Source organism: Sciurus vulgaris (genome assembly GCF_902686455.1).
Source record: "Sciurus vulgaris genome assembly, chromosome: 17".
Lineage (NCBI taxonomy): Eukaryota > Metazoa > Chordata > Mammalia > Rodentia > Sciuridae > Sciurus > Sciurus vulgaris.
Window position 1 is genome coordinate 69,241,140 of NC_136478.1, and position 23,762 is coordinate 69,264,901.

Consider the following 23,762-nt stretch of genomic DNA (forward strand, 5'->3'; position numbering starts at 1 on the left):
TTATGATCTCCAGAAGAAATTTTAGATCTCTTAAGCACTCACTCTCCACAACCTCCCCACAGTCCCTGGAAGACTCTTTCTCTCCCTTTCTTTCTTTCCTCTTTTTTCTTCTTTCTTTCTTTTTCTTTCTCTCCCTTTCTCCTTCCTTTCTCCCTCCCTCCCTCCCTCCCTCCTTCCTTCCTTCCTTCCTTCCTTCCTTCCTTCCTTCCTTCCTTCCTTCCTTCCTTCCTTCCTTCCTCCCTCCCTCCCTCTCTCTCTCTCTCTTTCTTTCCTTTCTTTTTCTCTTTCTTTCTTTCACCAGGGATTGAACCCAGGGATGCTCTACCACTGAACCACATACCCACACCTTTTTTTTTTTTTTGAGATAAGTTATCTCTTAGTTGCTGAGGTTGAACCCCAACTTGCAATCCTCCTGCCTCAGCCTTCTGAGTCACTGGGATTACAGGCAAGCATCAGCATATCTGGCCACATCCCTGAATGTCAGCAGAGCTTGAACTGAAAACACATTTCACCACGTGGACATGAAAGATTTTTGAATTTCACATAAAAATTTACTTGTCTGTTAAAATTCATTTTAAAGCATATGATTCAGTGGCATTTAGCACATTCACAATATTGTACAAACATCACCTCTATCTTCAAAAACACATTATGATCTCCAGAAGAAATTTTAGATCTCTTAAGCACTCACTCTCCACAACCTCCCCACAGTCCCTGGAAGAAACTAATCTGCTTTCTGGCTCTGAATTTATCTATTCTGTAGAGTTCACATATATGGATTCATATGCGAATTCATATTATGTTTTTCATTTAGGATGTTTTTGAGGTCCACTCATGATATAGCATGCATCACTAGTATATTTATATCTATGGCTGAATAATATTCTACTGTATGACTTCGTTATATTTTATTAATTCATTCATCCACTGGTAGACATTTGCATTGTTTCTACTTTTTGTGCCTACTGTACATAGTGCTGTGGACATTCATGTACAAGTACCAGAATCACAGTCCTCAATTCTTTTGGGTATAAGTATGCCCAGGAGGAGAACCTCTGGGTCATGCAGTTTAACTCTGAAGGATGTGCCAAACTCTTTTCCAAAGTGATTCTTCCATTTTTCCAGCAAGGTATCAGGATTGCAATTTCTCCATCTTTACAAACCTCTAATTTTCTGTTTTACAACAGCCATCCCAATGGGTAGGAAGTGACATCGCACTGTGGTTTTGGTTTTGATTTTGCTGATGAGTGAGTCTGCAGAAAACTTTTCATGTGTTTGTAGGGCATTTGAATATCTTCTATGGGGAAATGTCTATGGAAATATTTTGGCCATTTATTAATTAGGTTATTTGCATCCTGCTTGTTGAGTTGTAGAATTTCTTCACATCTTGTGGATACATAAAATATATTCACAAACTTCCAGGCTCAAGGGAAACAAGGTGGTCAAAGAGGACATCCTCATCAAGTTCTTGATATTAGGTGTAAGTTCTCATTCCTTCATGAAGGATTATCTCAGCTGTATATTTTTAAACATAGGGTGTTTTTAACATTCATAAAATTTGCTCTATTTCTAGTTTTGAATATTTTTACTACTAAAGGGTTTTGGAGTTTGTCATATACCTTTATTGTGTAAACTGAGATAATCATGTATTTTTATTCTTTCCTTCTGCATATGTGATATATTTCAGCAATTAACTTTCTCATGTTGAACTATCCTTGCATTCCTGGGATAAATCCCACTAGGCAATGGTGTATAACCCTTACAGCATGATGTAGGTTTTTGTTTCATAGTAATATTTTTGTATTTTTGTATTTCTGTATCCACATTTACAAGTTCTATTTAGTTTAATATTCTAATATATGTGTTTGGCTTTATGATGTGAGTATTACTATCTTTATACAATGAGTTTGGGAATACCACCTGCTTTTATGTTTTTTAGAATAGCTTGAAGAAGAATTGCTAGTAATTTTTTAAATATTTTGTAAAAGACACCAGGAAGGACAACTGGTCCTAGTCCTATTTTTTTTCTGGGACATTTTTGATTAATGACTCAGCTTCTTTGTGTACTGTTAAGTCTATTCCAATTTTCTATTGTTTCTTGAGGCAGTTTTCATTGTATGTGTCTGGAGGAAGTTTTCCATTTTAGCCAAGTCCCTTTAATTTGTGTGGAAATGTTCACTGAAATCTCATGAAATGTTTTTACTTCTGTGAGACTGGAAGTGATGTACTAACTCTTCACAAATGAGTGTAAGAATGATCTTTTTGTATTAGTCTACCCAAAGACTATTAGTTTATCTTCTAAGAACAAACTTTTGGTTCCACTGATTTCTGTGTTTCTTAAAATTTTTTCAACATTGGGGATTGAACTGAAGCCTTGCACATATTAGGCAAGCACTCTATTGCTGAGCCACTCTCCAGCCCTGATGTCTCTCATTAAAAAAAAATTCTTGCTGGGTGGAATGGCATATGCATATAATTTCAGTGGTTCAGGAATCTGAGGCAGGAGGATACAAATTCAGAGTCAGACTCAGCAACTTAGCAAGATTCTGTCTTGAAACAAAAATAGACAAACAATATACACACACATATAATATATCTATATCTATATGTATGTATATATAAACTGGGGGTGTGGTTTAGTGGGTAAACAAAAAAGCACAAAAACCAAAGCTTTCTCATTCATTGAACGCTGCTCCAATCTTTCTTATTTTCTTCATGGTATTAGGTTTTAGTTTAGTTTATTGTAGTTTTTCTAGTTCTTTAAAGTATAGTTACATACCTAAATTAAGATTTAAAATTTTTTTTTATAAGTGAAGTTGGCTGACCCTATATCCAAAGTTCCACATGCATTGGAAGAAGTCTGTAATTTTTAGTACAGGTACAATTTTTTCAATGTTTCAACCTGTGGTTGGCTGAATCCATAAATATGGGGGTCCATGGGCACAGAGGACTGAAAGTATTATGCCATTTTGTATAAGGGTCTTCAACATTCAGATTTGGGAATAAGTGGGAGGTGTTGGAACCAATCCCCCACCAATACTGAACTATGACTGTATGTGTTTACAATTAGAAATTCCCTCTTATCACTCCTTTTGCTGCATCCCATAAGTTTTGTATTGTTGTGATTTTGTTTTTTTTTTTTCCAAAAATTCTGTAATATTTTCATTTTTCTTGACCTATAGGTTAAGATTATGTTTAGAATATCACTGGGATTATGGACTGACAGAGTCTAACACTTGTCACCCCACAGAAAAACTTGTCTAATGATAATCCATGGGTAAAAATATCTTTACAAGGTATTTTGGGAGTTACAAGACTCCCAAAATACAGCAAGAGATTACAGATCTGTTGAAGCACAGAAAATGGATGCATTAAAAGTGTAGGGACAGTCTTACTGTTCCCATCTCACCCCTCCCACATGCCAGCACTATGCAGTACCAAGGGATTCATGGTTAATGAGTTTTCCTATGGGGGAGAGAAAACTGAGTGTCTGACTGTCCCTGTTACTTCATATCTGAGAGACCTGATCCTGTAACGCTATCTGAAGGAATTGGCATGAATAGATCACATGGGGTAACAAAGAACAAAGAAAAGCAGTGGCTTTGAAAGCCAACATGCAGATCTCAGTCAGTAGTCATGACTTTTACGCACAGCCTGTGAGCTTACATACACAGTTTCTTTAATCCTGTCTCATAAAGAGCTGTCAGAGTCTCCAGATCAGGGTCTCAACACAATCTCTGACACCATGGAGCTCAGTAACCATTTTCAATCCATTCCTTGGTATAAAACCCTTTGATTAGAGTAACAGAAAGCAAACTAATGCAAACTTTATGGAGAATGATTATTTAAATGGAGCCCAATCCCAAGTTCCGTGTTAAGTCATTGAAAAATGGAATCTACATGAGAAAGGATTTAGTAACAGCCCTGGGTGTGAGTATATGTGTACGGTCAGACATCTGAGAGTTGGAGAAGACAAGCAAGTCCAAAAACTGGCATTTCAGGAAGAAGAAAAACAGTCAACCGTGATGAATTATACCTGGGAACAAGCCATTTCCTTTTCCTTTTTCTTCCTTTCTTTCTTTCTTCCTTCCCTCCTCCTCCTCCTTCTTCTGGGCTTGTTTCTCAGGTAAGATGACTTTGTGTTAAGTATGTTACTTAAAACTTAGAATTCACATCCCCCTTTCCTCTGCTGCAAATAAACACATATGGAGAACCTTCATGTGCGGAAAAAGTATACATCGCTTTGTACTAAAACAGGAATGATTCAGGGACAATAAACTCCTACGATGAGACTAATAAGTGAGCTTCTTCACTCAAGAAACCCTCCCCATTTCACTCAAAGTAACATAGGAGGCTTCCACCCTACCGTTGTCTACTTGGCACTGAGCTAAAGGAATTACCTCCCCAAGTTCATGGCCTCTGCCTGGGTGGTCAGCATGGAACCAGCAGTCGAGGTAAGATTCTAAAGCCTGACCCCTCAATTTGGACCACACCTGAAGCCCCATCCCAGCTGCACATCTCCTTGCCATAGTCATACTGAGTTTACTTTTTCTCCAGAGGGCATGGGGGAACCACAAAAGGCTTAGGGCCAGGAGGAGACACAAACTTTAGACTTATTTCTGAGGCAGAAACAGAGAGGGAGAGGAAGAAGGTGTGAGAGAGGCAGCTTTCTTATCTCTGAGCCTATGGCCCCATCTCTTTCCTAATGGTTTTCATCATTTTTGGAGAACTGAGAGTCATTTTATATTCTCATTACACCAGGGCACCCGTCCTCAAAAAAGCCACATGGAGATATGCCCGATCTATAAAATCACTTCAGGGATGTTGTTTGCTCAGACTCAGAATTTCTTGTCTACCCCATTCTTCAGGTGGACACAGTGGCTCAGAAAAGGTAGTTACTTCACGAAGTCACCTGGGGATGTCGAAGTTGAGTAGAACTTGATGTGACTGAATTCTGAAAAGGTGGATTGTGTAGGGCAGTGCTAAATGTTTGTCATTATTCCAGATTACCTTCATTTTTCTGAATACGAGAAGCTTCTATTTTATGGGTTTAATCTCAAGCACTTAATTTTCTTTCCAAAAAAATTTAAAAATATGAAATTACAAATACCTATTATTCCTGGAAAGCAGAAAAGCAGGTCAACAGTGAAGATCACCTCTGAGAAATCTTTGGGCATTCATGAACACGTGGCTGTAATGGAAGAAAATCACACATTAATCTGGCCCATAAACCTCTGCACAGAAAGAACAAAGGGAATTCGAGGGAAAACACCTACTTAGTTGGAGACTTTAGTTCAGAGCTGGCGAATTAAAAAATTACAAAAGAGAAGAAAAACACTGAATATTAAAGTGGTTAGATTTTGAGTGTTAACGATGATCAACAACCTACAGATGCATAATGAAAACAGTATAAAATCAATTAGCACACAACAAAGAATACTTTCAATATATAACAAAAAGCAGAAAGTATTTACATCTCATAATCTGAACAATAAACTTAAGAGGGAATATAATTCGGAATTCTTTCTCAAAACTCCAGTCAATTCTAGGATTAAATTGAAACATGTTTGAGAAAACATTGATTTTAGAAAAGAATGCCATGAGTCACAAAAGTGGAGGCGGGGAGCAGACAGAATTTAGGTAATACCCATTGTTTAAAGTACCGGCGGTGTCAGAGATCTTCCCTAGTTTACACTCTCCTCTTCCAAGCGAGAAAAGGAAGAGAGCCCTGAACCGAGGGCACTACCTCTGCCAGCTGCTGAACAGGGTGCAGCGGCATTGCCCTCTGCAGCAACACAGTGGTACAAAGTGCGGTCGTCGACACAACTGTTTTTGCCATTCTCGTTTTCTTCGGCGAGATTGAAACAATCTAACACATTTTAAAGGACTCGCGGTGCCCAGTCAGTACCGCACGACTTCATGTTCCACGTGCAATCACCTCCGCTCACGCCCTGTCTCGCCCGGCTCCTTCCTTCCACCTGGTCTCTGCTCATTTTGCCTGTCCCTCCCTTCTCTCCCGACACGGCCGGGTCGCCTCCCGCTCCCCGCGTCGGTCCTGCTCGGCTCCCCTCCGTCCACTCCCGCCCTGCAGGGGGAGGCGCGTCCACCCTGAGTGGACGTACACCTGCGCGGGTGGGGCCGCGGGACAGGCGTCAGCGGAAAACCAAGACTCCCCACCTTGCAGATCTCCAGACTGGATTCTGGGTCTGCAGGAGACTGCGCATGAGTCTTGGGGCGGGACCGCCGCCAAGGGCGGAGTAGGACTATTCAACATTTAGGCTTAAGGGGTGCTGATATCTGAACTACTGATCTGCTTTTTTTTCAACTCCACTTCTTCTTATCTAATGTTTTCCATCAAATATTCTACCTCCATTTTTATAGAGAGTAGCAGGTTAATTTTCCTAACCAATGGCTTTGGCACAATGTTGTTTTGAAAGCTTTATTTTGATCATGTTGACAAAATATTGTATGTATTTAGAAGGTACAAGTGATGCTTTACATATCCATATTGAATGATTAAATCAAACTAATTAACACAGCTATCATGTCAGATGATTTTGTGGTGAGAACATCTGCAATTTGCTCTCTTAGCAATTTTGAAATATACATTATTATCAACTACAGTTTCCATGTTATACATTAGATCTCCAAAAACTTACTCTTCCTGTCTGAGACTTTGTACCCTTTGAACGACATCTCCCTATTACTTCCAAACCGGCGTCTGGTAACCATTATTCTATCATCTACATGTGAGTTCTGCCTTTTTAGATTTTACATGTAAGTGAGAACATGTATTATTTGTCTTACTGTGCCTGGCTTATTTCACTGAACATAATGGTCTCAGATTTATCCATGTTATTCCAAATGAAAATTTCTATTTTAATTACAACCTGTCAACAAACATATGAAAAAGTGTTCAACATCTCTAGCAATTAGAGAAATGCAAATCAAAACCACACTGAGATTCCATGTCACTCCAGTCGGAATGGCAATCAGCAAGAATACATGCAACAGTACATATTTACTTTGGACACATTGCAATCATGTGCTTCCCCCACACCTGTGTAAACTATGCTCACATGCTTAAACAGATTCACACTCATACACATTTTCCATAACAAACACTCTCATTCACCTGCTCATTGATACACTATTACAGTTGATCACAACAACTCTGCTATTGTTCTGGTCTGAAATGTCCCCAGAAATTCACATATTGAAGACTTGGACCCAGCTTGGTGCCACTAGGAGGTGCTGGAATCTGCTGGGAAGACCTCAGGTCATCAAGATTGTGCCCTTCAAAGAAAAAGAGTATACAGTGCTTTTCTTTCTTCACTGACCATGAGATGGGGCCTTCTTATCTGCCATGGGCTCCTTCTGTGTTGATGCTCCACCATGAGCCCAAGAATACAGACTAGCTGATCATGAACTGAAACATCTAAAACCCTAAATTGAAATAAACCTTTCTTCCATAGAAGTTGATAATGCCAAGTATTTGATACAGTAGCAGAAAACCAACACAGGAAACTGGTACCAAGGAGTCAGGTAGTATTTTTCAACACAACATTATGGTGTGGAAGAGCCTGGGTATTGGTTTATAGGAAGAGATTGGAAAAGTTTGGAAGTGCAAACTGGGGAAAGCCTGAAATTAAGTAGGTAGTGCTTAACAGACCATTCTGATGTGATTCAGAAGAGCACAATGCAGATAGGAATGCAGGCATCAAAGTCTGACTGATGAGGTTTCAGATTGTATTGGATATTCTATAAGGATTTGGCCCAGAGGCTGCACATGATACACCACAGCAGAGACCTGAATACATTTTGTGTCTGTCCTGAGATTTTGAAGCTGAGATTAGAGATAATGGAGCAGAATTCCTGGTGGAGAAGATTACAAGGAAGCAGAGCACTCAGCTTGTGGCTGGGGTGTGAGTTGCTGCTTTTCATCATATTTACATTTAGTAGTGTGAGCAATGAGGCTCAGGGAAGAGAGATCTGAAAAGCTCTTTTATCCAGAATAGAATCCTGCAAAATCCCAGTCAAGGACAGTACCCTAGCAACTGCTGAAGAGATTCAGTAGCATCACTAAAAGAAACCCAGCAGGCTGCCTGAGGAAGGTGGGAAAAATGCTTCAAGGGCACCTCAGGAATAGGCAAGGCCATAGTCATCCCAAGCTCAAGGATGTAGCTTGCAAATTTATGATCAGTTTCCAGAGCAGAGTGTATTGAGCCGACAGCCCAAGCCAATTCTAGTCTGGATGCTTAGGGAAGAATTGCTGGTGTTCTCATCAGAGGAAGTTGTGGCCAGGGGTCAAGTGGTCTCTGGTACACTTGTGCTGGCCAGAGATGATGCTGTCCCACTGTGATGCTAGTTGTACAGGCACACAGAATTTGAGAATTTTACAATCATGGAGGCTTCCACCAAGATTTCAAAGCAAAGGGTGTGAAGCCAGACTGGGTGTCACAGTTTGCAGGTTGCTCCTGACAGGGACATGCGTGGTGCTGTGAGGCCGATGTCACAGCTGCATTGCCAACCCCAGTATGGAAGAGGTGGAGGAAGGTGCAGAAGATTCCAAGGAAAAGTGGGGAAGGATGCAAAACACCTGAGGCACTTGGCATTGAAGATTACAAGCAGCAGAGACAAGAGAAGCACTGTTCTCATCCTTTAAGACCCACTGTCCACCCCAGTGGGGACCAGAGGCAGATATGGGGCTGCAGGTTTAAATGATTATCCTGCTGGGATTGGTCTTGCCTTGGGCTTATGGCCTATCCTCTCCTAGATCATAGTTACTTTCTCCTCCAATAAACTTGGGTATCCTTGAAGTATGTTTCTTATCTTGCATAAAATTATCTCCTTTCAAGAACACAAGAGCCAGGGACACAACAGATTTGTCGATTGCTTGGACCACAATTGGACTTGACCCTTGACCACTTCGGATTCAATTAAGACCTTGGAGCTCCTTTAATTGCATTTTGCATTGTGAGATAGAGAGCATCCTGTGTGGACCAGGCACAGAGTACTGTAGTTGGGGTCTGAAATTCCATGTGTAAGAAGCTTGGTGTTCTTGGGAGCTGGTAGAAGCCTTAGAAGGTGGGTCCAGTGGGAGCTCCTCTGGCAACTGGGGAATGCAGTTGGTGGGAACCCAGCTGTTTTTTCTCCCTTCTTCACTCCCAACCCTGAGCTGAGCAGAGTGTTCTGCCTGTGATCTGCCATGGTGTACTGTCCTGCCTCAGCCCAAGAGGACCAACCACACCAGGGCCACTGTGGTACTCTTCTCTGTGCAATCGGCTAGCACAGGGACTTTCTGCAGTGCTGGAAGCTGGGTTACAGCACCCTCACATCTGTTCCCATGCTGTCAGCATATGCATGCACATCTCCATCAGCTGGGATGCCTGTGGAAAGAGCACTGTCTGCAGACATCGGAGTGCCTGGGAATTTGGTGTTTCACTTTATTTATCCACTCCCCTTCCACCTCTACTGCCACTGACAAAGACCTCATTTCCCATGTGCCACACAGAAATGTACTGTAAGCATTGCCATATGGCCACTAATACTCCATTGAAGTGGTTGTGTGCGGGGATCGGCAGCCTGGGGGAAGGATAGGATGTGATGAAGTAAGGGCCCAGGAAAGGGATAGAAACAAAGGTTCAGGGAATACATGTAAGTTTTTTTTTAAAATAAATTTGTCAGATATAATTGTGCAATGAAATACAGTCAGTAGTTTAGAAGAGTGACAATGTGTCTCAGGGAAAATGGATGAGCCTGGTGGACATTGTGCTAAGTGAAATAAGTTAGGCACAAAAATATAAATAATGCCTGATCTCTCTAGGTTGTGGAATTCTAAGGCGCTTATCCCATAAATTGGAAAGTAGAATGGTGGTTACCGAAGGCTGGAGATTTCAGAGAGATGAGGGGATGGGGATGGGCTGATCAACAGGTGCAAAGCTACAAAGATAAGAAGAAGTTATGGGCCAGACACTGTGGCACATCCTGCAATCCCTGTGGCACAGGAGGCTGAGGCAGGAGGGTTACAAGTTCAAGGCCAACCTCAGCAACATAGCAAGAACCTAAGAAACGGCGATGCTGTTTCAAAATAAAATATGAAGAGTTCTGAGGATGGGTCTCAGTAGTTTAAATGAAAGATGAGTTCCTGGCATTGCATTGCACAGGAGGATGGCTATAATGAACAGTAACATATTGTACATTTCCAAAGAGCTGGAAGAGATGACTAAATGTTCTCACCCCTGATAATGAGTATTTGAGGAAATGGGTGTGGTCTTACTCAACTTCATCAGCACACATTATGTACAAGTATCAAAACATCACAGTATACTCCATAGACATGTATGATTATTATGTGTCATTAATAATTTTATGCAATGTCAGCATGTCTGTAATATTTTCCCATTTCTAACTAATGGAATGGTGACAAATTTAAATCTACATTGCTGTGCTGAGTTTGCTTGGTAAAGCCTATATTACCATTTACAAGCAAATTGACTTTCATCATGAATTGTGAATCGTGTACACGGAAATGAGGGGAGAACAGAGGGTGGGGGAAGGAAAGATGGTGGAATGCGATGAGCATCATTACCCTGTGTACATGTATGATTACACAAATGGTGTGAATCTACATCATGTACAACCAAAGAATGAATAGCTGTGCCCCATTTGTGGACAAGGAATCAAAATGCAGTCTGTAGAAATAAAAACAAATAAAATTAAATAAAATTAAAAAGAAAAAACAAAATCAGTATTGAATTTAGACAATTCATTAACTTAAACTCGACTAAGTGCTCTCTCATTTTCAGTGGCAATAATACTGTTTCCTGCCCCATTGAGTTATGAAGAACACAGAATGTGCTATATAAATGCCCATATTGTGGTGATATTTATTGCTCTCTAAAGGCTCTATATTCAAATTTTGGGAACCTGTAAGTAAAACAAAATCTTTAATTATGCCTAAGGAAAAAATAATGTAAGTGGAAAATATTTGGTTTTGGCTGATATGACACCCAGTTCATGCTTTATGACCATGTAGTAGACTTCAGCTCCGAAGACAAACCTCAGTCACTAGGAACTGATAGAATCCTCACCAGGTATTTGGCAATGGGAGTGGTCTTTTCAATACAGGTAACAGCTGGAATTCTAGGGAATTTATCTCTTCTTTATCATTATTTCTTCCTTTACTTCAAAATACTGGTTTATATCTATGGATTTGATTCTCAAGCACCTAACTATAGCTAATAGGCTAGTCATTCTTTCTAAAGGAGTCACCCAAATAACATCATCTCTGGGGTTGAAAGATTTCCGCAATGACATTGGGTGCAAACTTATTTTCTATCTTCACAAAGTGGAGGGGACTGTGTCCTTTAGCACATCCTGCCTCTTGAGTATCTTCCAGGTAATATCTGTTAGGATTCCCAGGGACTCCTTGTGGGCAGAACTTAAGACAAAAGCTTCCATGTACATGGGCACATCTAACACATTCTGCTGCCTCCTGTCCATGGTTATAATTATCATGGTTCTTGTGTATGTACTGGCAAACTGGCTTTTTCCCCCACTGTAAGCCCCTACACTTTTATGAGCCATGACTCCAAAACACCCAGGCCCTGCTTTGCTTGCGTAAGAAAAAAACAAATGCCTTAAACTCATCTTAAAAATGTGAATTGTATGTATGTTCAAAAGGATCGAGCTGTTTTTTCATAGTCCCCTCTCATAATTTCAAAAGGTTTTGAAATGGTACTGACTAGAGAGTGATGTAAATGAGGTCGACTGAGCTTCATCTTTCCTCGAACTTAGTAAGGTACAACTGACAAAATTACAGCTATTTATATTGAAATCATGAGGTCTTGAATGAGATATATATGGCAAAATGATTTCTGCAAAATAATTAGCACATCCTTCACCTAAGTCATTTTTGGGGAAATGAGAATACTTAAAGTCTATTATTTCAGCAAATTTCAGGTATTGTAGCTGGTGCTATAGTTCATTGATAAGTTGCTTGCACAGCATGTGATGAATCTCCAGCATAAAGAATAAATGCAGGCTTAAAACAGAATATTCACTGTAGTTACTGTGGCGTATATTAGCTCTCCAGAACCAGACTACTTTTTAAATTGCTTTTAAAGAAAGCAATGAACTGGTGATTACAAATGAATGATTGGGCTTGGCTTGTGGATCAGTGGTCGAGCACTTGCCTAGCATGTGTGAGACACTAGTTTTGATTCTCAGCATTGCATAGAAATAAAATATAAAAAAGGTCAAATAACCAAAATATATGCATATATATAAAGACATTATATAGTTATCGTATTGAGGATAGTCACGTAATAAATTTTATTTTGCATTTGAAGTGATAGTATTTGGAGTCTATGTAGTATTAAAAGAGAGATTTAAAGATTCCAACGACTCTAGAATCTTTCTTTATTTTATTTTATTTTATTGTAATCAAATGGGATACATGTTGTTTCTATGTTTGTACATGGCGTAAAGGCATACCATTTGTGTAATCATAAATTTACATACAGTAATGTTGTTTGATTCATTCTGTTATTTTTCCCCTTCCCTCCACCCCTCCCACCCCTCTTTTCCCTCTATACAGTCCTTCCTTCCTCCATACTTGCCCCCCTCCCTAACCCTAACTCTAACCCTAACACTAACCCTTCCCTCCCCCCATTATGTGTCATCATCCACTTATTAGCGATATCATTCTTCCTTTGGCTTTTTGAGATTGGCTTATCTCACTTAGCATGATATTCTCCAATTTCATCCATTTGCCTGCAAAAGCCATAATTTTATCATTCTTTATGGCTGAGTAATATTCCATTGTATATATATACCACAGCTTCTTTATCCACTCATCAATTGAAGGGCATCTAGGTTGGTTCCACAGTCTGGCTATTGTGAATTGAGCAGCTATGAACATTGATGTGGCTGTATCTCTGTAGTATGCTGATTTTAAGTCCTTTGGGTATAGGCCAAAGAGTGGGATAGCTGGGTCAAATGGAGGGTCCATTCCAAGTTTTCTAAGGAATCTCCACACTGCTTTCCAGAGTGGCTGCACTAATTTGCAGTCCCACCAGCAATGTATGAGTGTACCTTCCTCCCCACATCCTCGCCAACACCTGTTGTTGCTCGTATTCTTGATAATCGCCATTCTAGAGATGCCACAATCTTGAAATTATGGAGTGTGTCATTTGCAATATGTAACAAAAAAATTTACTAGAAATTACTAATAATGGGGCTTCAGCCAAAGTTCCATTAAGCTGGGTACAGTGGAGTGGCTGGGGTAGCTGAGGCAGTAAGATCTCAAGTTCAAGTCCAGCCTTGGAAACAGTGAGACTTTCTCTCACAATAAAAGATAGAAAGAGCTGGAGATGTGGCTCACTGGTGAAGCACCAATGGGTGAATTCTCTGATATTTCAGAAGGATATATTTCAAATTATGGAAACAGATTTACTACCAGGTACAGCCATTTTATAAAAATCACAAATTTATTTTAAATACTTCTGAACTGAGCATGAAGTTAGTTATTTTCCTTAATTTATTACCCCCAATATTCATTTTAATTTATGAAAATAAACACTCGTCATGATATATTGTTTTCTCCTGATTTCTTTAGAAATGTAGTTACAGAGAACTTGAAGACTAGTTAGAGGTAGAGTTTAAATGGATAAATTTATGAATTTTCCAATACTCCAAAACTATATGTAATTCACAATACTAACTATAATTCACAACTCCCTCTATTAATATATACATACATACATATAATATACAAGTATAATTCACAATTACCTCCATTTCTTAGTCCTTATGTTCTGCTTTATTAAGTACAGATTCAGTGAAAATTTTAAAATTTCCATGTAAATGTTCTCCTATTGATTTTCAATTTTTTGTTACCCCTAATAAGAATACTAGAATGACTTTCTTTAAAAATACCCAGCTGGGTACAGTGGCACATGCCTGTAATCCCAGAGTCTCAGGGGTCTGAAACAGGAGAATTACAACCTTGAAGCCAGTCTCAGCAATGTACAGATGTCCTAATCAACTTACTGAGACTCTGTCTCAAAATAGAAAAGAAAAATAAAGGGCTGAGGATGTGAATCAGTGACCCTAGGTTCAATGTCCCTCCCCGATAAAAGAAGTCCATTGTTTACATTTATTTCTGTGGGTTGGAAAATGTGGTCTATAATCCTGGATCAAGCAGGATCTTGTTGGAAACCATTATTACAACAGTAAGGAGTTTCTCAGCCCAGTGATAGCACTGCAGAGAGATCATGCTGTCTTCTGGAAGAGACTTGGAGAAAGCAAAGATTCCACTGCGCATGCAAGCTCAATTTTCCACACTTCAGAACACCTCCAAAGCTGTCTCCTTTCCTTCAGTTCTATGATTCATTTTCCTTTTAGTTGTCAGCATGCAGAGCATTCCATTTACTTGGTTTTTAAAAATTCTGCCCATTGATAAACATATTTAATCCCACAGCCTGGACATATTCAGTCCCTCTTGAATCCAGCACCCATGGAAGCATGGCATCAAACCGGGTTGCTTGATGGTATTCATACACAGTATATGTATCCAAGTGTGACTCCTGCCCTTCAACTTGCCTTGAAACCTGACTTCTTTCATGTGTCGGTGGTTAGGGGACAGACAGCAGGAATCAGGTAGCACAGGAAGAGAGTAAGTCTGTGCTAGTATGATCATGGATGATCAGAATCAAATCCACAATAAAATATCATCCCAATTCAGTTAGAATGGGTATTATGAACAAACGGAAAATAGAAAATGCTGGAGAGCTAGTTAAGAAAGGGGAACGTTTTTATATCTTGTTGACAATGAAAGTCAGTGCAGCCAGATACAAGACAGTGCAGCAGTTCCTCCAATATTGGAATCAGAACCACCATGTGATTCACAATGCACTCCTGGGTACATATCCTAAGGAAATTTACTTGGCATGTCAGAGATATCAGCATACTCCCACACTTGCAGCAGCACTGTGGAAACTATGCAAGATTTGTAGTCAAACTCAATGTTCAACATGAGAATGAATGGCTAAAGAAAATGCCAGATATATACACAACAGAATTCTAGCAATTAAAAAGGAAGAAATCCTACCATTTGGAAGAGCATGGACAAACCTGAAATCTGTAGCTCTGGGTTTAAAGTGAGGGATGTACAATTTTGGGTTCTCTTGAACACTTAGTGATGACTTTAGGGTCACTAATTAATCCAATTTCAGTATTGTGTGTTTCAGGGAAAAAGATATTCAAAGAGAGGAAAGGAACTTTGGGAAAGGAGCAGGTGAGTAGTCAGAATACAAAACACTCATCAAATTTTCCAACTTAAGTGGGTCAATTCACACCAACCTCAAATAATCTTGAGTAACATCAGAATTAACTGGTAAAAGATCACCGTAAGAGATAAAATAGCAATTAAACACAAGTATTTTTATCTTTTCCAAAATGTGTCACTGAGAAATGACATGAACTCACACTGTCAAAAAATGGTGACAGACACCCACTCAGGAAAACTGTGAACCTTCAACTCTAGTGACTTGCAGTGTCTTCAGAAAGCAATGGAACAGGATTTGCCTGTACAAATGCTTGCCAAATTATTATGATCTAATATTTGCTCTAATTATAAAGAAATTAATGACTGCTAGAAGACACTGAAAAGGGCATCAGATCTCTACCTTAGGAGTTTACATTTGTCTGTAGTCTCAGTGGGAAGTAAGGAGATCACAGTTCACAATTTAGAGGTGATATTTGAGTTTCTTTCTTGTCCATTTCAGGTTCTGAGAGTTATTACCACAGTATGTTTGTAGCATCTCTGCAGCTGATGTGGAAGAACCTGAGAAATAAAATACCTGTCTTCTCAAGCCAAGAACCACCTCCTCCTATGACGAGTGTTGGGGATGCCCATATCTTATGGTGAGCAAGATCCTCTAATGGCTCCAAGAATCTCTCCACTGAGAAATTAATGTGTCCCTTGTTCCACCAGGAGAAGGTTCAAGGTTCTGCTTGATCTCCAGCTGACTTGGGGAACTGAGTATTGCAAGCTGGGTGACCCAGCTCACAGAAAACGTGCCTTGGGATATCTGGTGGCCATGGCATAGTAGAGCCACATGGAGGCTACAGCAGCTAAAAGCCCCAGGAGCTGCTCCCAGGTCAGTGAGGAATGCACCTCTTGGGTCCCCACCTGGACCAGGCCCAGATAAATCGTCTGCCACATTCCACCAGGAAGACACCAGCTCTTCTCAGGTGTTTGACTAGGGACATTTGCTGTCACCAATTTCAGGCATCCAAAGTGTTTGTTTCTGTATATAAATACTGATTTGTGTGTGTGTGTGTTTGTGTTTGTGTTTGTGTGTGTCTACTGTGTCGAGATGACCCAAAACTATGTCAGTAATTGCTGACATGGACAGTGAAGCTGTGTTGGGGTTGGAGACAGTAGAAATGAATAGTGAAAAAGGAGAAATTTGTTTCTTGATACATCTGAATAGTTGATTGGTGTGCTTATTTCTGATTTTAGAAGACACACAGGCAATTAATAAATATATGAAAAAGTGTTCAACATCTCTAGTAATTAGAGAAATGCAAATTAAAACAACTCTAAGATTTCATTTTACTCCAATTCGAATGGTTTTTATCAAGAACACAAACAATAATAGATATTGGTGTGGATGTGGAGGAAAAGGTACACTTTCACGTTGCTGGTGGAGTTGCAAATTGGTGCAGTCACTCTGGAAAGCAGTATGGAGAATCCTAAGAAAACTTGGAATGGATCCACCTTTTGACCCAGTTATCCCACTCCTTGGTTTATACCCAAAGGACCTGAAATCAGCAAACTACAGTAACACAGCCACATCAATGTTTATAGCAGCGCAGTTCACAATAGCTAGATTGTGGAATCAACCTAGATGCCCTTCAACAGATGAAAGGATAAAGAAACTCTGGTATATATACACAATGGAATACTATTAAGACATAAAGAAAAATAACATTATGGCATTTGCGAATAAATGGATGGAATTGGAGAATATCATGCTAAATGACATAAACCAAGCCCAAAAAACCAAAGGCCGAATGTTTTCCCTGATAAGTGGAGAATGTTATATAATGGGGGTGAGGAGTGGGGAATGAGAGAGTAATGGGGGAACTTTAGAACATGTAGAAGAAAATTAGAGGGGGGTATGAAAAATGGTGGAATGATACAGACATCATTACCCTATGTACATGTATGATTACACGAATGGTATGAATCTACATTGTGTAAAACCATAGAAACAAAATGAAGTACCCCATTTGTGTACAATGAATCAAAATGCAGTCTGTAAAAAATTAAAAGCTAAAAAAAAAGAAGTAGCTGACTGTTTCAGAAGCATGGAAGATGGTGGTAAGCATTCCATGCTCTTGATTTGAGCAGCAGCCTTGAATTACCTATGAGTTTAACTAAAGGAATGATAGGATTTCCCTGCTCAACACTGGCTCCTGCTCCTTTTGGTTTAGATGGGCTCTTCCACAGAGTCTCTTTGATGCCTATTGTTCTCCTTGACCTCCCACCAAGAGGAGCACTCCATGATGCTTCTTCTAAATGTCCTTGCCGTCTGTACCATCCTAATTGTCCTTGAGTTGTGAGAATATCTACAGTTATTTGTGAGTTATCAGTACCATTCTTTTCCTTTTCTTTTTAGATCTGAAAATGTTTCTCATGTATTTTCTCTCACACTGTAACTGCTCACACACTAAGTGAGGGTATGCCCAAGTGACATGAGTGTCATGAAAAAATAAGTCAGGAGTTCAAGAGCTTCCCACTGAAGAATAGAATTTCAGCTCTTGGTACACTTTCCCCAGCCCCCACGTATGAAAACTGAGTATATCTGGTGCTCCTCTCTGTGAGACCTGGTTTGCCTTAAGGGGTCATAGAGAAGAAAGTACCCTTCCCAAATATGCCAACAGCCTTTCAGGAGCTACCTATTGTTTGAAACCTGTAATCGTTTTGAAAATTAGCAGCTGCTAAAACGTTTTTCAGAAGCCTCTACTCCTCCAAAAACTGCTGTCCACTAGTGCAGATGGGATAGCAAGGGGGTGAGGTCACAGAGTCACAAACACATGTCTTATGGTGTGACTTCCTCTCGTCCACAACCAGGAGTCAGAGACAGGACACACAGGCAGAATCCTGGCAACTGGAAGGAGCAGATGTGTCCTGTTTCAGTATCAGTGGTGGAGGCTATAAAGGAAGGAGGTACATCAGGAATCTGGGCAAGTGATCCCATCAGGAAAACATTTCTTCCAGATCTGAAATGAGCCCAGGGCCACTGAAACAAGGAGAGAAAGAATAATTCCTGGAGAATGAGCTGAGCTAGGAAATTGAGGTAGGAACTCTCCTCCACCCCCACTAGACTCTGGTGCTACCTTTTGGACAGGCACCTAATTGCCGGTGTTCAGTGCAAATGATGCCAAAACCTGGATTTTGAGTGTTAAGGACACAGCTTTATAGTCAATTTGCTGACCAACCTACCCTAGGGATTCACAGTTAACAATCAGGATCAGTCGAGTCTGCCCAGCACATCTCCATGCTGAGAATAAGACCGGGTTATATTCACAGGAATCACCAGAGACATAAAAGAGGTCAGACACTGTTCTGCTATGTGCCATCAAAAACCACAGAAATCCTGCAGGCAGCATTACTGTCCTTCCTGGTGTGGGGCTCCTGCTCTGGTCCAGCAGCTCCATGGTGCTCATCCTGCACAGGCACAAGCAGAGGATTCAGCACATTCAGAAGACCAACTCCCCCAGGTTCTCCCCTAACTCCAGGGTCATTGAAATCCCCTTTTTCCTGGGTACACTTTTGAAGCCTATCTTCTATTTTTGTAATGCTTTTTTTTTTTTTTTTTTTTTTTTGTAATTATCCTAACTGGGTCATGGTGAACAGCCCCTATGTTCTGATGAGTTTAGACTACAGTGCATCCAGACTCTGCCTGGATTTGGAATTGAAAAACCCTAAATCAGGTGAGAAACATGTAACTTGAATGTTTTTACACAATTTTAATGTGTTTATTAAGTCACTCCCTGAGAACTTCCAGAGCACAGTTATGCACAGCCCCATTCTAAGAGTGGTGGACAGTGAGACTGCTTCTGCTGCCATGATGAACTTTCAATATCAACAGCCATGAGAAATGGAGTATTTTGTCCTTATAAAAATGAGCCTCCTGATGAATGAGAACCTCCTAATTTCAACACACACTACTATCATCTTATCCCTTTCTACATAAATGTTTTCAGCCTGTTTAAGAAATATTTTCCTATTGTCACAGAGAGTTTTTATTGAAAAAACTTTATTTCTTAATATATAAAATTTTGAGCAGCAATTTTCCTCTTCATGGCCCAATTGTGCCACGGTTTATGCAGAGTCCAAATGTGCCACGTTGTGATACAAAAAACCAAATTCACCCTATGTTGAGAGCTACTGAAGCTGAATGGTGGAGAAATGATGTTCTTTACTTTTCTTCCCTATTTTGAAGACTTCACAGATTTTTTTATTTATAAGAGTAAAATAAAACAAAAATTTAAATACCAGGTAACAAACCTAAAAGTAAGATGTTGTTGTATTTTAAAAAAGTCTTGATTTGTTGTGTGATATGGTTTAGGATTGGTGTATATTTCTCTGACAGCTAAAACATTTTATTCTGAAAGTGTTTCGATGTCCTTTCTTTTCTTTTCTTCTCATCTTTCTTTGTCGCACCAAGTGAAGATGTCCACTGACCTCCCTCCCCTCTTCCCTTCTCCTAGTGTTTGCAATCCTCTAGCACTGTACCCTCAGGGCCCTATTATATTTTGAAACACTTATGGGCACTGCATTTCTTATTGGGGTGTTTCTCTGACATCGTCCAAGATGTTGTGGTTATTCCATGTTCCAGGATTACTTTCTGTCTTTGAATAGGGTAAATTTCTGTTAACACCCACCAGCAAGCAAGTAGTTGGATCTTAGTGTAAATCTTCCTGCAGCATCCAGAAATTTCTGGTAAGAGACTTCAGAAGTCTCTACAAGGGACCATTCATGTGCTTTGGTGGTAAGCTCCAGTTTAGTGTGCCAAGGCAAATCATGCATTTGCAAAATCATGTCTGAAAGTGATTTAGGGGTCCAAAGGTGTCAACAAGGAGGCTGCTTGTTGACTTCCAGAAGTGACTTGCCTTTGTCATGCTGTCATTCAAATGTGACCTGCTTTGGGGGCAGGTTTTTGAAAATCAGCTAGTGCCATGCACAAATGTAAAAAAATTATGCTCCCTGTTTAGTTCCAGTAGTAGAGAAAGAGAGCTTTTTACCTCCAATTAGCTGTGGAAGCCCAGCAGTTTCCCAGAGCTTTGCCCATTGGTCCTCTTGAACTTTGCAGGATTTACCCAGCAGCCTCCTTGGGCTTTGCGTCCCTATTACATCCAGGCAGTCCTGCCTGAATTGTGTTGTTTTGTGGTGTGATATCTTCTACATAGTATATAATTATACTGAGGACCTGCATCAAATTTCAAGTCCTTTCCAACCCAATCGTGGTGACATATTGCTAAACTCAAGCCACCATGTCCATGCAACCCATATAAACTCACCCTTGTCACCTGAAGCCAAATGATATGTGACTTCAGAGATCAAGGCATGAAATATAGCTTTTTCAAATCAGCCCTTGAGGACCAGTCTCCTTTAGCCTTCTGGTGGCTTTGCCTGCCAACACCCTAAAGCACAGTGGATGCTCTGGGTGGCATGGCTTAGTCCAGCCCTAGCACTTTGCTCTTAATATTCATGAGCTATCCACTTTTTTCCTGTATTATACAGAGAAATTTCTGGTCCAGGACTCTAGATTCTAAAAAGTCATTAATTGAAATGATAGGCACCTCTGCCTGCTAGGTATCCTATTCTACTTCAATGCCCATCTTGATTCATTAGCCAGACCATTTCTCCCTGTGATTCAAGGTCAAATTTATCATTATCTTGCCTCTCAGGTTGTGGCATTGGTTGAAATTAACTGCTTCTAAGAGAGCAAAGACTTTCACAATGACTACAGCATGTCCCAAGCCAGTTAGCCTCCTGAGCTTCCCACACTTCTCCACAATGTCTGAGGCAGAAACAGGATCTTACTGAATCACATGGCAGCAAATCCCACCCTCACCCTCACCCCAGAAATCCTTGTTCCACAGGAGGATGATTCATAAAGGCAGTTGCTTCTCAGCACCTCCACATTTCTTTCTCCTTTGGATTCCTCCCCCTGGGTCTGAGTTTTCCAAATGTGTAGGGACATAATTTAGCATCTAAACAGTAGCAGCTTTGGCTATTGCCTTATGGATGAGATTTCTGCTGGTCAAGTAGATATTTCAATCTGGATTCAGAGAAATTTATAAAGGACATTGCTGCAGTAAACAAAGCCTTTATCAGCTGCAACCAAAACACTTTCTCTGCTTGGGGACTAAAAGAAAACTATTTCCATTATTCAATTTATCACATCACTTGCCATGGTGTCTTTGAAGTGTTATGGAAAATAACATTCCTACAAGACAGCTCCCCGGGAAAAATAAAGGGACAGTGTGACTTGGGAGGAGGGAAGGGAAATTAGTCAAACATTAAACCTCTCCCAGCCTTTCCCAGTAACAATGGGCTCTGAGAGAAAAAAGGAAATTTCATCCCTTCCTGTGTTCATCCCGCATCTCCACCAAAAGCAAACCTTTATACCTTCCCCTATCCAGTGGATCTTAATTGAAGGAAATGGATACTGAAACTCTAGGCCTTGGACTCTTACCCTTTCCCATTGCAGATGAGTCCTTGAAGGAGAGAAGAAAATAATGAAACTGGGGCTAACAATGTGTCCCAGAAGGAAGGAAGATAAGCAGTGAACACTGAGTTTCAAATCTTGAAAATTAGTTTCAAGATTTTACAACTGTCTTGCTGTGTTAAAATGTCAACCTGTACAACTAGGTCCCTGACTGTCCTGCACATCCACAGTCTCCAATGATTAATTCACTCTTATTGTAAACTATCCTTCTGGAACTCAGGGGCCATCTCCATACACAGAAAATAAGCCCTCCAATGCCTGATTGATTGACTTCCCTGCAGAATAAAGGAAAACTTGCTGATTCGAGATTTGCTTCCTGGCTCCCACCTCCCTCCTCTTTGCACCCATGTGCTTACATTCTTAATCCATTACTCATTGCTATAATAATATACCAGAGTATAGGTACCTTATAATGTTTATGTGTCTCATGAGTCTTATGGCTGGAGGGTTTCCATATGATGGTATTGGCATCCTAGTGTGGACCCCTCCCTTCTCCTCCTCCCCCTTCTCCTCGGGCCACCACTGCCCCTTCTGTTTTCCTTTCTCTCTTCATCTCCCCCACTGCAGCTGCTCTGCTTTCTTTCCCCATGTCCTTTTCCCAGCTCTGCCCTTCCCCACTCTCTTCTATTCTTCCACCTCCAAACACTCTGTTTTCCCTTCTCCACTTTCATTCTCTCCTTTTCTTACTTCCAAGTATGATGAGAAGGTGGAGAAAACAACCCTAGATTGAGTCTTAAGGAGGACATTAGCCAGGAAATAGTAGATGCGTCACCCTCTGGGCTGCCGAGCTTTTCAGGTGGCATTTTTGCAGGACACATACGGGTGATACACATACAGGCTGGGAAGCATCAAGTGTCACTTGGAGAATGGGACAACTCAAGTTTGTTTCCCCAGAAGCACCAGAGGAGTCTCCACTCCAAGTTCTGAGCCCTGGTCCATAGTTTCTCACAGCATTTATAGGCTATTTGGTGTCATCCAAATTCTACTACATGACTGAAGGCCTTGTGTGGGGTTTCTAGAGTCTCTCTAGTTAGTGAACTTGTCTTAGCTTGATGGGTAAATAAATTTTAACCTAAGGGTACACCATTATTACCAATCAACTAAGACTCAGCCAACCATAGCAGCTGCCCATCAGCCATTCACAGACTGCAAACTTATTGGACCAAGTTCACATAAAGCAAACGTTATAACTCCCATTTCCACTTATGGAAGTGATCAGGGAGGACAACCAGGTTCTTTCACTTCCTTTTCTCTGTTTATAAATATAACCTGCACATGTGGTTATATTCATATAACTGAATCGACTTTCCCTAGAATGTCCCTGATTCTAGAACTTTTGTTGCTCAAATAAATTTTGTCAAATTTAATTCATCTTTGAGTTTTATCTAACAGTAAGAAACAAAGTCATAGAAAATACCATTTAGGATGTCTCAGCTCCTATCAGTTATGTGTGTGTGATTCATACCAAGAGGTGTGATCTACAGTACCATTATTAAAACGGAAAAGGAATTCTTATCAATATAAGCAGAAATTGTTGCTCTTTCAAGGAATTCCTTAAGCCTTCAATACCACAGAGCAGGTTTGGGCCCATGTAACCCTTGGAACTGGTCACAGGTGTCTGCTTTTTAAAAGAAGCAGGAAAATAAATGATAATTCTGTTCTGCTAGGGTCTGTAAGCTTGAGGGCGAGGGCTGGTGGCCAAACAAAAGTGGACGGAAAGAGGCCAAATCAAACTTTATTGGAATTTGACTCTTGGGAGAAATGTCCAGTCCCCCACAGTACAAGACAGGGTAGAGAGCCAGAGAAAATGGCTCGTGACTCAGCTGCCCAGGGTCTTTATAGGCTGGAATAGTTGGGAGGTCCTACTGAGTGACAGTTGGACATAAGGGTCAGTGGAGTTTATCTGTCCCTGTTTGATTGTTCACCCTTTGACATGCTGCCCCCTGC